Here is a 12,838-nt window from a genome sequence, read left to right on the forward strand (position 1 = left end):
TTCTGAACTACTCAGTTACCAGTCTTATATATGGACAGAGAAGTGGTCCCTGGGCCAGTATCTTGTTGGCCCAGAATTGCACCGAGTCCTTTATGCATATGAAAGTGTAATGGGAAGAGCTTTCTGCAGATTTGGTATAAGAATAATCCGCAAGTCACTGTAGATTCTATCAACCATTTTTATGCCTAGATGAAAAGGATTGTGCCAGCTCCTAAAAAAAAAATGTGTTTATTGGGACCCATGCTTCAACAGCATGAATTCATGTCTTTAATAGCATTGCTCTGATAGATATACTATCGAAACAACACTATTATCCCCCTGCAATGGAGCTTTCCTATTAAAATAGCTAAACACTGTAACACAAAAGCCATATGAACACTCCTCTTCCCCCGTGCTTGAATTACCTGATGTTACAAATTTATTTCTATTCCACGGCCCTAAACTGTTGTATTTATAGCAGTACTCCATTCAGAAATTACCTTGCAAGGTGTTAAAAATGCTGAAGAGATACAAGAAAAATATCCTCACTGCTCCCCAGGCAAAAAAGACAAAGCCCCAAGTTAAGCCCAAGAGGAACATCAAGCTGAAAGCACTTCTGAGGTCTTGGAGAAAACCCTGTTTCCAGAATCCAGATCTCTTTTGTGTCCTTGATTTCACGGAGTGGATTTGAAGGAGAACAGTGACGAACATGGCTGTATTAGTCAAAAATACTAAGACGACATAGGCTACAACAGAGATGTAAAACACTACGTTCTCTTCAATCCAGCAACTGCAAGAAAGGGAAGTACATATTTAATAGGGAGTTTTTTGAGCAGTGAAACTAACGAAGCCTGGTTTCCAAACTAAGTCTCCCATATTGTCCCCTGATGCCTAGTTAGGGGCATTCCCTAACGCCCTTTACCTTCCTCCAAGGAGGACATTCATAGAATCTCTCCATTTGCCTTTTTTATGTATGTTACAGAAATTCAATATCTTTGAGACTTCAATATTTCTGTCAAATTCAGATAAACCCGACAATTGTTTCACAGCTTAATGATGTACACACACAAAGACACACTGCCAAGTGTGAAAACCAATTAAATGCAACTTAATTAGGAGTCTAAATAATAGTAGAGCACAGAGATGAGCACTGGTTAGCTTTTCCTCAGACAAATTAGTGAGTTTTACTGCCTTTTTGCTAAACATAGATAGGTAACAATTTTCCCTCTGAGGTGTCATGGATGTGTGTTGTCTCTCTGACAGGACAGAATTCAAATATTCCAGGTAATCTTCACCAAGAAGTGATCAGATTGTGCTGAACAGAAAGCAGGCGAAAAAATGGAAGCATTCTTTGCTATAAAACCCTTTTAGAAAAGGATGAAATAATGCAGTGTTTTCCCACTGGAAAAAAGAAGAGGTTGAGATGATTTAAATAAAAGAATTTGAAATGAGGAAGAGAAAGTCATGTGAATTGACATTAAAAAAACAGAAGCAAACGTGCAAAATACTAGGGCAATTATTCTGCTTTTAAGTTTTACCAGAAATCTAGAACATGCAGGAGCATATACAAATGTCCCATCAGGCTGAGTTAATGTCATGTAAAGAAAGAGATTTTCCAGAAAGTAAAAATGGAGTTGACCAGCAGAAGCCCTTCTGGTTATTTCTTGTATCTTTAAGATACTCCAGTGACCATCAAAAAGCTTGAGGTATTATACTTACAAATTGCTGAATGGATTGCTCTCAAAATGTGATCCATTGCCATAGAAGTCTTTATTTATAATGAGCACAATAGTAATTACAATAGCTGGTATTCCTAATATGGAAGGCAAAACAAAAAGAGATATTTAGATTTAAAAGAGAAAATGGAGAATATGGCAAGATGTCAGAATCTCTGACGAGTAATTACTGCAGACATGTACATCCTAGGATCAAACTCTACCCCTAAAGCTCCTTATGAAATGACTGTAATTAAATATGCGGCATAGCAGGCTTAATCTCCTTATTTATGTAAATTACAAATGAGTAGGCATAAAAATATCTGTGTTTGCAAAATGTTTGAGAGTGTTCAAACATCTCCAGAAGGGATCCAATCTGGTAAAATAAAACCAACTGATGATTACAAAAAGCAGAGTGTCAAAAGATAAGCAGACCACAGCATTTTGTGTGAAGATCTGATAGAGACAGATATTTTCCAGACAGTGTTTTATCAGTCTTCCACTCATTTCCCATTTCCCATATTTCTTTCAGTTCTGGCTTTTCTGTTGAGACTGGCTTTCCACCAACACCACCATAATGGATGGCTGCCCCCGAGAACAATTATGTGCGACATCCGATCTAAGGATAGAGATGATGATATGCTGCACACTATTCAAAAGCCTAAAAAAACCCTTTAAAACACCATCTAATGGCGACCCAAAAAAACATAGACCAAATTCTTCTCTGGGTCAGTGCCTCTTATAACACCTTTTCTAAGAGCTGAGCCAGCATTTTGGGTCCTTTTTGTTAACGTTTCTCCCAAACAAGTCTCTGATGCTCAGTGCTTGGAGGAAAGGTGAACCGGTGAAGTCCTCAGCAGAGCTATGAATGAAAGCCAAATTCACCCCCCATGGGGGAATCATGCACAGAATGGCAGGTAAGGACACAAGGCCTGGAGAAGGAGATCAAAATCACCTCTGAGCATCACCAATGCAGGGGTGAAGGCTGTGGGCAGCCTTCACCTCAGGCTTCCTCAGGCACACCCACTGACATGGGGTACCGTGATAAATCATTCCAGTAAAGAGCAGGAGGGGTAGGGAAAACAGTTCCTTTACGACCACTTTTGCCTTTCCTTCCATATGACTCTGCAGGGAGAAACAGGCACTTTCTGCTCATGTCTCCCTGTGCAGAAGAAACTTAAGCTGAACCTGCGTGGGAAAAGAAATCCATCCGTACAGCTCAGAGTGTGCACCACATTTCTACTAGCTCAGTGTCCTAACTGACTTTTGTGAATATGCCCCTATCTTTGAGAAGTTAACAAGCACAGAAGCAGAGAAGAAACGCACTTACTTACCCCAGCCAGCAATACAGCATTTTAGGATGTATTTTGGGACATAAACGTTGAAAACTTTGACAAGAGCCAAGTAAAAGTGAACAGACTCCAAGCACATCCATGTGAAAGCTGCAAGCAGGAAATAGTGAAGGAGCACGGCCGTGGTGATACAAAGACCTGGCTGGTTGAACGAGGACAGCCAGGAATTGGTGAGGAAGACCATGTTCAGCATCAGGAGTGCAGCACAAAGATTGAGCAGGATTTTTGAAGGGTTGTCTCTCCGCAGCTTTCTAAAAAGAAGGGGAAAGTCTACAAGGTGATTGTTGCGTAAGTTGTGCTGGGTGCATTCACTAATGCAAAGTAGCACAAAAGTGTATTCGTTGTATTATAAATTGGCTTCTTGTGGTATAAGTTGTGTCTACATTAGTGTTTTATATCACATCACTAGTGTGTTTTTCAAGCGGAAAAAGCCTGAAAAAAAGCAGAGCTTCTATCTACATGGAGACCTGCTAGATTTTTCATACTTGGTGGAGGAGTAAAAAAGGTCATCTTTTTACTACTGCATCAAATATTATTATTATTATTGCAATATTACTGGATTATGAAAGCACCCACAGTTACCCAAGTCTAGGGCCCCATTGTGCCAGGAGCTACTGGCACATACAGTACAAAACAAAACCCACCCAAAAGGAAAACACACAAGAAAGAGCAAGAGAAGAGAAAAGTTTCCCTGCTTTACTACTGATATCATCCAATGTATAGTCTATATACAGGGAATATTCCAGATTCTTGACATGATATCTTACCCATGTCCATGGGTAAATTAATGAAATGACAAAAATTTAGGAACATAGAAGTTGCTTAACAGTTCAGACTAGTGCTTGAGTATTTGAATCCCTCTTATTTCACCACAGTCATAGGTCAAAATAAAGCCATACTTATACTGTCAGCTCTCAGTCTTCCCTGCTATGCATCACAGCATCAGATATTACCAAACATTATGATAGTTGCTGCAAATTCATTATTGCTAAAATATTAAAAGCTACATAACAAAAAAGGATCAGACTTACTCAAGGGCTAGATATATCACCAGCGTTACACCCAAAAAAAGGGAAGAAGCACCACATCCTGCATAGCTTAGCAGAGTTAATATACGATCATGTGTGATATCTATCTCTGTCCGGGAAAAGTCCTGCGTTACAAGATAAAGAATCACAGTTGTTTGCCATAACAGATAAAGAAAATTACTTTCCACATTTTCACATTGATAAAGAAATCGATTTCTGGTCTGCTTACTGCTACTTTTAGAGGGTTTCCATTAATATTTTTATGTGTTTCTTATTGTATAGTCCTATAGAATATCCAAACTAGTAAAAATACGCAGTAGTTAAAGTATTCAGTAATAAGTTGTGAAGCTAGAAAAGCTGTACTTCAGAAGCCACAAATTCCACAAGGATTCCAGGATCTTGCCAAAATTATTCCACTGGGAGATTGCTTTGTAGGAGAAACTCTACTTTGTTTCAACAGCAGCTGCCACGCTTGGGAACTGCACAAACCTGCTAAATGTCTTGGAGCATGGGAGCATCCTCCACATCCAGAAAGCATCCCTCTGCAGAAATCAGCTGGGAGGCTGGGCCCTGCTTCTCTGCAGCTGCTGCCAGGAGTGATATCAAGAGGATTTTGCTGTTCCCTGCCACAGTTTCTCTTCTATTTGGTGAAACTTCGAACCTCAGACTAGTAACCTACATCTCTGATGTACAGTCGAGGGTGCTCTTAAATACTTGTAACTGTGCTGATTACTAAAGTGGCAGTGCAGAAGAGGTGTGATCTTAAAATCAGACTGAATTCTCTTTGCTTGAATGGCAACTTTAGCAAGTTGTCTGAAATCTGTAACATCTAAATTCCTTCCTGTAATAGTAAGTCACATTTTTACTACCAGGGAGGGCTTTCATGCCTCTTGGTGCAGGGGAAGCTGGGCAATTATCCGAAGGCAAATGGATGGCCTTACCCCATTGTGTAGGTTGTATCCTACTGGGATTAGACAACTTTAATCTACTCAGTTTGCTTTGAACTTGCCTAACACTTCGTGTTTGTTGCAGCCCATTCTCAGGCAGTCATCTCATTTTTTGACATCCAACTTTTAGAGGCAGTTTTCTCTGTATTACAGTGAAATAAGAGATGATAGTTAATGACATCTCCTGTATTTATATGAAACTTCCCCTTCTGATGGAGCGTAAATAAAACTTTCAAAAGATGCAACATCATTAGTTGCCACTGGCAGGTAATGAATTTAACACAGTATTTCCAATGCAGCAAATAACACATTAACGTTGATTAAGTTACATTGCAAAGAAATACAAACTACATCTGTAAAATGAATTTGCCTTGAAGCAAGTGACATTTAGAGGAGTTTATACCATAAAAATTATTATAACGGTTTTGTTATAACGGTTTGTTATAAAATCAGTTATTACTGATTTTGGCAAAATTGCAGCTATCTCACAGGTTGTATAGATATGACTCTCCCATCTCTCTCCAAAACTAGCAATGACTTTGTTTAGTGCCACAGGACTTTTTTGGAGATGATTCACAGAGTACTTACCAGTAGGACTCCAAAATGGGTAAGATGGTTACAAAAACAGATTGTGTAATTCATATCTGTATATTCCATTTCACACCCTGATGTATTCCAACCACCCAGTCCATCTGTGTAATAGAGAAAAATGGATTTTTAAGCAGAGTTAGTCATACTCAGTCATTTATAGCTCTGCAGCATGCAGAATGTGTGAATATGAGCTCAAGTTAGTACAGATTGCAGGGTCATTTAGCAGCACATAAGTAAGATTTCACACAGGAACACATCTTATATAGTTGCCTGAGAACCTCAAAACTTGGATGAAAGCCTTTGGTGGAATGAAGAAATATTTAGAAGTCATTTACATGCCTGCATACAGAGAAAGCAGGAAGGTAAGGAAAAGTGCTGTGGACTAGATTACACTGCAGGGTGTGGAAACACAGAAGGCAGGAAATATTTACAGAGCAGAGGATTTGTTTAAGCAGAGCATAGCATTGAAAAAAGCCAGTTCTCTGGTAAGATTAAATTTATGACTCTGTTTATGTGGCATGTATGACATATTCAGAAGCTAAGCTTCTGATTTAAATATATATATATATATATATATATATCTCCTAACAGCAATAATTGCAGGGAAAAACCTCTCCCACATGTTCTTAGTTAACCCAGTACACCCTTCTCTTTCTCTGTCTGTTGACTATCTGAGCTATATTCAAGACTTGACCACAGCAGAGCCCCCCCTGACTTCCCTGAAGTAGCTGTAAGACATCATCTGATGTTTCATTGCATTTCTGCTTTTTTCTCAGACTAAGTCTTCTTATTCATGTAGATGCACCACTGTACAATGCCAGACACATATCCCCTAGTACTAACTCTGATTACTGTGGTATCAGAGTCAAAGGAAACCAGCAACACAGACTCAACAGGACATCCTCAAAGTTTCAAGCTGCAATGTCAAGGGAGGCTGGTGACAAGCGTGACAGCTCTATAAATAACACTTACTGTTCTTCCAAAAGTCCCAAAAGACACAGTGCACTGCTGCATTACCCTGAAAGCAAAGAACAAGGAGGCTGTGACATTTATTCAGTACGTCCATACACCGCCTGCACTTGCAGACGGCGCATCTTGCCCGTAATCAGGGTTTATAACTAAGGCAGTTTGATTTGATTTCCACTGTACTGAAAGCCTGCCAATCGCTGCGATGATTTGCATGGTGGTGCCGCAGAGGGGCTGTAGGTCACTGGAGATGCCAGCAGATCAGGAGCAGCTGGACACTTGGTCACTGGGAACCAGCTGGGATATCGGCCAACTCAACCATGGCACTGAAAACCAGCAGAGGGTCCCAATTTTTGCCTTCCCCTTTACCAAGGGAAATTCTGGGAGTCAGTGATTTTCCCAGTTTTCCCAGTCTTTCTCTATCTTGTATTGTCTTTTAAGGACAGCAGAAAATCTAACAAGTTGTCCAGCTTAGACCAACTCCTGTGTCTGATCTCATTGGCTTCATGTGGTATCTGAGATGTCATACTGAATTACTGGTGAAATTGAAAAGTTATGACTAAGACGTAGAATAGCAACCTGAGATTTTATGCAATTAAAAAAAAAAAACACAAAACCAATTCTCAACACAAGAAAACCTTTATTTTAGAATTTCAGTGTTTCCACTGTCTCTGAAACCAGGCAGGGAAGACACTTAAGAGAAAATAAAGCTTGCCTGCATTTTGCAAACAGATAAACAGATTTAAATGGGTATTCAATGCAATGTTTTCCCTTGGGGACATTCTAGTTTATTACTCATAATACTGCAGCAAACTTTCTCAAGGTACAGATTCATTTTCTTTTATTATTAATAAAGTTTAATAAAGCACAGAGTTTACAGGAAGCCACCCTAACAGATAAGCTGTTAAGATGTGTGATCTGTAGACTGTCAAATATAATTAGCCAGAGAACCAAAGATGTAGGTTAGGATGATATCTCATTAAATATTTAATTAGGATATTTTTAAAAGGTTGAGGAAAAAAAAAAATCTGAGAGGTGCCAGATGGCCTGGTGGAATAAAAATGACGAAAGAGACGGGGTATCTAGATGAAATCTCTGGGTATCTATTATTTGCTAGAACTGAATGGAAAGCGCATATTGCCATAAAAGCAGCATTTTCAAGCTCTCATTAACTCGAACTTTAATCAAATTTGTCTCATTGAATAATTTTGTTCTGCCCTGGGGTTGCAATATATTTGTGTGAAGGCTGGACCATAAACAGTTGCAACACAAAAATATTAAGGTGGAACCCATCAACAAGTCTGACCCATGCCCATCAAAAATAATTTGAGATAGATTTTAGTTTTGAAACAAAACAAAGCAAATAATTTTGAAAATATCTATGCAATATTTTGATTTTTTCTAAATTTACCCCTTTTGGTGACTAAAACAATTTGCTGAATTCAGAGCAGCTACAAGTCATTTCAGTCAAACCCAAAACCTGCCATTTTTTAGCAAATAAAATATTCCTTGAAAAAAATTGCCCAGACCAAAACAAGGAAACATGAAAACGTCCCTTGCTGCTAAGCATGGATTTAGAGTGGAGACACAAGATTTACTAACCTGTAGGAATTAAACACCAAGATCTGTGTGGTCTGTCAATGTTTTGGTTGATATATCATGGAGAGGTCAGGCAGCAAAATATTTTAAGCTTATGTGTCCTGTTACCAGTTTATTGTAAGGGTAAGTGAAATCGGCTCTACTTCAAGAAGTCTCTGATGAAATGAACACATCCTACCGTATTTTGGTCTATGTGCTGAAGAGTAATAGTCACAGGCTCATTAAGGTTCTGAATTGATGCATTTTCAATGCTGGCACTTACAATGTAAGTATTCAACCTCTCCTTCTTTAAACTGTCATCCTGCAGTGGAAAAATACACGCGTGCAAAAATTCCAAGTCATTTCCGTTACCAGCAATCCTGCTCCTCCCTGCCTCCATTTTTTAAAAATTGTATTTCTTGGCAATGGTGATCAGCTAAACACCATGGCATGCCTGATGTAATTTAGCTACTTGCTACTTCATTAGAAAATGTAGTTAGTTGCAAATTCAGGGACAGTCTCGACATCAGCTGAAGCAGAACAGAGTTTCAGATGCATCAGCTGGATTGAGAAAGCTGTATAATCATTTGAGCACATCAAAACATCCAGTTGTACATCATTTAGCTCATTAGACAGTAGACACAATTGGGAATGCTTCTTCTGTGTGAAAAGCATTGCTCAGCACACTGTATGCTCCATCATACCAAAACAAATGTCTCCCTTTCTAGTTACACTCACCCACCCGCCCGAGTTAAGAAAACATAGCAAATACTAGAATAGTCCTAAAGGTTACATATCAATGCTGCTAATATTTTAATGGGGAGATAAATCTTGAAATTATTTGCATGATATTTGACATGTACTATGCATGTTCCTTAAGCAAGAGCTTGTTATCAGAGGAAGATTAGGGTATGTTCTTTGCCTATAGAAGAGCAGTATTGGAATAACATCAGCTACAGAAAATTAACAAAAAGTCTAAGGTCTACAGACACCTCTCAGAGCATCATTGCTACAGCAAAGGTTGTGCTGCCTGGGTACATCTTCCCTGCACATTTCTTAGCGCTCCATCAGTCTGATGCTAAATGTGCCCAGAACAGATGACGCTATTGGGATTTTTCTTTTGTACACACTAAGAACAGCTGAACCGATTACTGCCGTGTTAGCTTTTGTTAGGAGTTGTAGTTACCACAAAGAGTGAAGTAGTGCCAAAAAAATTAAACTGGATCTTTGAATGCTTGTCTGTGTCAGAGTGCTCAATCCCTAGGAATTTCTTCAGTGATTTTGGCAAAAACACCGAGGCCAAGGCCTTTTTGAAAGGGTTTTCTTGAACATTGATCTGCAGGAGAGAGAAGACATGCTCAGAGCTGCTTGCCTCAGGTCAAATACACAACGATACAAAATAGCAGCAGGATTGTCAATGGTCCCTGAGGTAATATCTCACCTTGAGATCCACGCCTCTGTCGTAGGAGGTAACACCAAAGGCCAGTCCTCCAAATACGCTGGGATCTGGACGCATCACCAACAAAGCCAAGGAAGTGGTTATAACTGATGTATTTCTTTCTGTGTAAGTCATCTTATAGCAAATTTCCTCAGTTGTTTTCAGGATACTTTACCAAGAGCAACGGCAAGAAGAAAAAAACCACACATCTCTTGAAAGGTTCTCTTGGCTTCATAATATGCAGTCAGGAGACAATCAGCTAAAAACTGCTTTGATTTATGATCACACGGAGCAATCACTAGAGCAGAATGGGTCCATTTTGGGGTAGATTGCATTTTGTCTGGCACAGGGTCAGGTGATGGCAAACAATGGAGTTAGCATGTTTGAGTAAGCCTCAAAACTCTGGCAGGTGGAAGATAGGCTCCTGCAGGAGCAACATGAGGTGGTTCTGGGAAGGCCTGAGTCAAAATTCACTCCCAGTCAAATACTCTGTTTCATCTGGAAGGCAGTAACTTGTAAAACCTGCTAATTTGATTATTTGCAATCATCTAATTGTACCCTCAGGTAAAACACCAGAGTCAGAATAATTTAGCCTGCAAGGGACCTCTGGAGGCCTGTCATCCAACTCCCCACCTCCCCCAGGAAGTGCATACTTTCAAGGTGGGTCAGCTCACTCAGGGTCTTGTCCAGAAAAGCTCTGGATATCTCCAGGAATGAGATTTCACAGGCTTTTTGTGCCCTGCTCTCAGTGAGGCTTTTTTTCTAAGTAGAGAGAAGAGGCTGGAATCCAAATGAAGCAGCAAATTAGGGTTGTTTAATGCTCATGGGTGTTAAGAGTCAGAGACAGCTCCACATCTTGTTTGGCCTGCCTTAAGGCTATTCAGCAGTATGCAGGGAGGGATAATACTCTATTGAAAATATGTATGACAGCTGGCCTTGACAGTCAAAGGAAAACCTTCCTGTCCTTCTTTAGTCTGGTGTTATCTTCATTCACCATTGGTCCCAGACACACAAGGACCCCCATGGGATCCTTTCAGCCACAGCTGTCCTAGACCTGCAAAGTCTGCAGTTCAACTTCTTCAGAATATCTGGGATCCAAAACTTCTACTGGGGCCTGAAAGAAGGAGCATAATAGCTCCTGCGAGGATACCATCCTAGCACTTGTCAAGTATGATACATGACAGCACAGTGGTCGTGCTCTTTTGAGCTCTGATTGATGAAAAAATTAAAATACCTAAGGTTCTCCTGTCCACAAAAATTGTAAAGACATTGTTATTAAAACTTGTACATACCAACTCTGTCTCCATTAAGAATCAGAAATCCAGGGCCTATTAGAATATCATCCTTGTCCCCAAAATCTTACATTTCATGGGAGAAGAATTCAAAGTAATGGATATTTCACATAAAAAAAACCCACAGCCTATTTCAGAAGGCAGAGGTGTTGAGTGCTGGCAGCTGTCACAGCCCCCACTCTACACACTGCAGCGCGGTAGACTCTGAAGAGAGAGCACACAGCCAAAAGGATCACAGTGCTACTCAATGCTTTCTCTCTGGCAGATTTTCTAAGCTATTTTTTGCTACTCGTCCTTGCAGACCCCTGAGTTTGAAAAGGCAATGCACAGCTGTCCAGTACAAACAACTGGGCTGTTGTGTAGTCTATGCCCCACCTAGAACTTAAGTGGAATGTTCATTTTTCCTGCTTTTAATCTTTCTTCTTTTACTATTTCTTGTATTTCTTATTAAAATATTGTTTTACATTAAGTGAAACAGAAAATTGCAGATACACAGTCTTTAAAATGTGAGATGCTGAAAGACTTTTTAATGTGATGAATACTGCATCCCTTACACTGTTGGTTAGTGTTGGATTGGTCAGTGCAAAGCAGAATAAGCTTTCCTATCTGGAGCCTCAGGCTGTGCAGTGAGAAGTGAGTAAGCTGCCTTGCCCGAATCAGAAATGGGTAAACTCTGTGTACTTGCATTTGCCTTTGTAAAGGCTGGCAGTAGTTTTCTGAACAGTGCTCTGCTCAGCAACAGAAGCCAGATGTTTCAAAAACAGGTGGTTAAGTAACCTTTAAGATCTCAAAGGAGAGAGATGGTTTTAAAGTTATCTAGCAACCTTGATTTTAGCATGTGTGAGAATCACATAATGGACATAGGATTCTAAATGTAGATTTTGAAGTCTAACATTGAATAGCTATGCTTGAAAAATCCTTATCAGCACAGGTACAGCACTCCAGTCTGGTGTGTTGGTAGAACACATACATCTCTCCAGGCTGACCTCACTGCTGAGCTGTAAAGGTCACCTCTGAGATGAGATGGCAGCAAGACAGTCTCCCTGATCTGCCTCCAGGCTGAGATGCCCATAGAGAACAACTCTGTGATGGTGACTTCTGCAGAAGTGGTTCTGGTAAAAGCATCTTTGACAACATAATAACCAATTTCCACTGCTAAGAACTCCAAAGCATGTTTAAGATCCAAGTATGGACATCGCTAACTCGTGGTGATATTTTAACAGACAAAAAAGCATTAATTACTCTATAGTGCCATTTTTGATTAGGAGGTCACTTCTATGCAAGTTATCTTACTTACCTATTGGTCATTTGTCTAATGTTCTGATCTTCTTTTTCTTGCAGCAAAATATAGTTTAGTATAGACAATATGGTCTCTGCAAGCATCATGCTCACATCTGCAAGCCTTACGATATCAGAAATTTTACTTGCAATGATTTCTAATTCTTCCATCCGCAGTGTTGCATCTGGCAAGAGGTACAAAATATGCTGTACAACATCTTGTGCATTATCTGAAAAAAAAGAAAGTACAGGTGATTTATGTGGCATAGCTACATGTCTAGCTATATAGCTACATGTCTCTACGTTAAAGCAAGGAGTTAGTCTGCTTCTCTCTTTCCATACGGTCATAATGCTTCTGATCTATTACAAAATTATCACCTAAGACTAAGTCAATAAGCCCTCAACATGTCAATGAAAATGGCAAAAACCTCAAAGCAAAGTCTGGATATCTCAGGTTGTATTTTAAAGGAAGAAAACAATGTATTTTTCATAAGAATATTATTGTCTGCTTTTGGATTATAAATATTATCTGTAAATAATATTTAGTTTTAACTTTGGTCATGTTTACAAGCATTTGTGAGTTCAAAATTACACAAGCTCCGCCGCTCTCCCCAAATGTGGCTTAACTGGTATAGCAGCAAAGCAAATTCTGAATGGTATAGTTTGAAAGGTTG

The sequence above is a fragment of the Nyctibius grandis genome, chromosome 13 (genome assembly GCF_013368605.1).
Source record: "Nyctibius grandis isolate bNycGra1 chromosome 13, bNycGra1.pri, whole genome shotgun sequence".
NCBI lineage: Eukaryota > Metazoa > Chordata > Aves > Nyctibiiformes > Nyctibiidae > Nyctibius > Nyctibius grandis.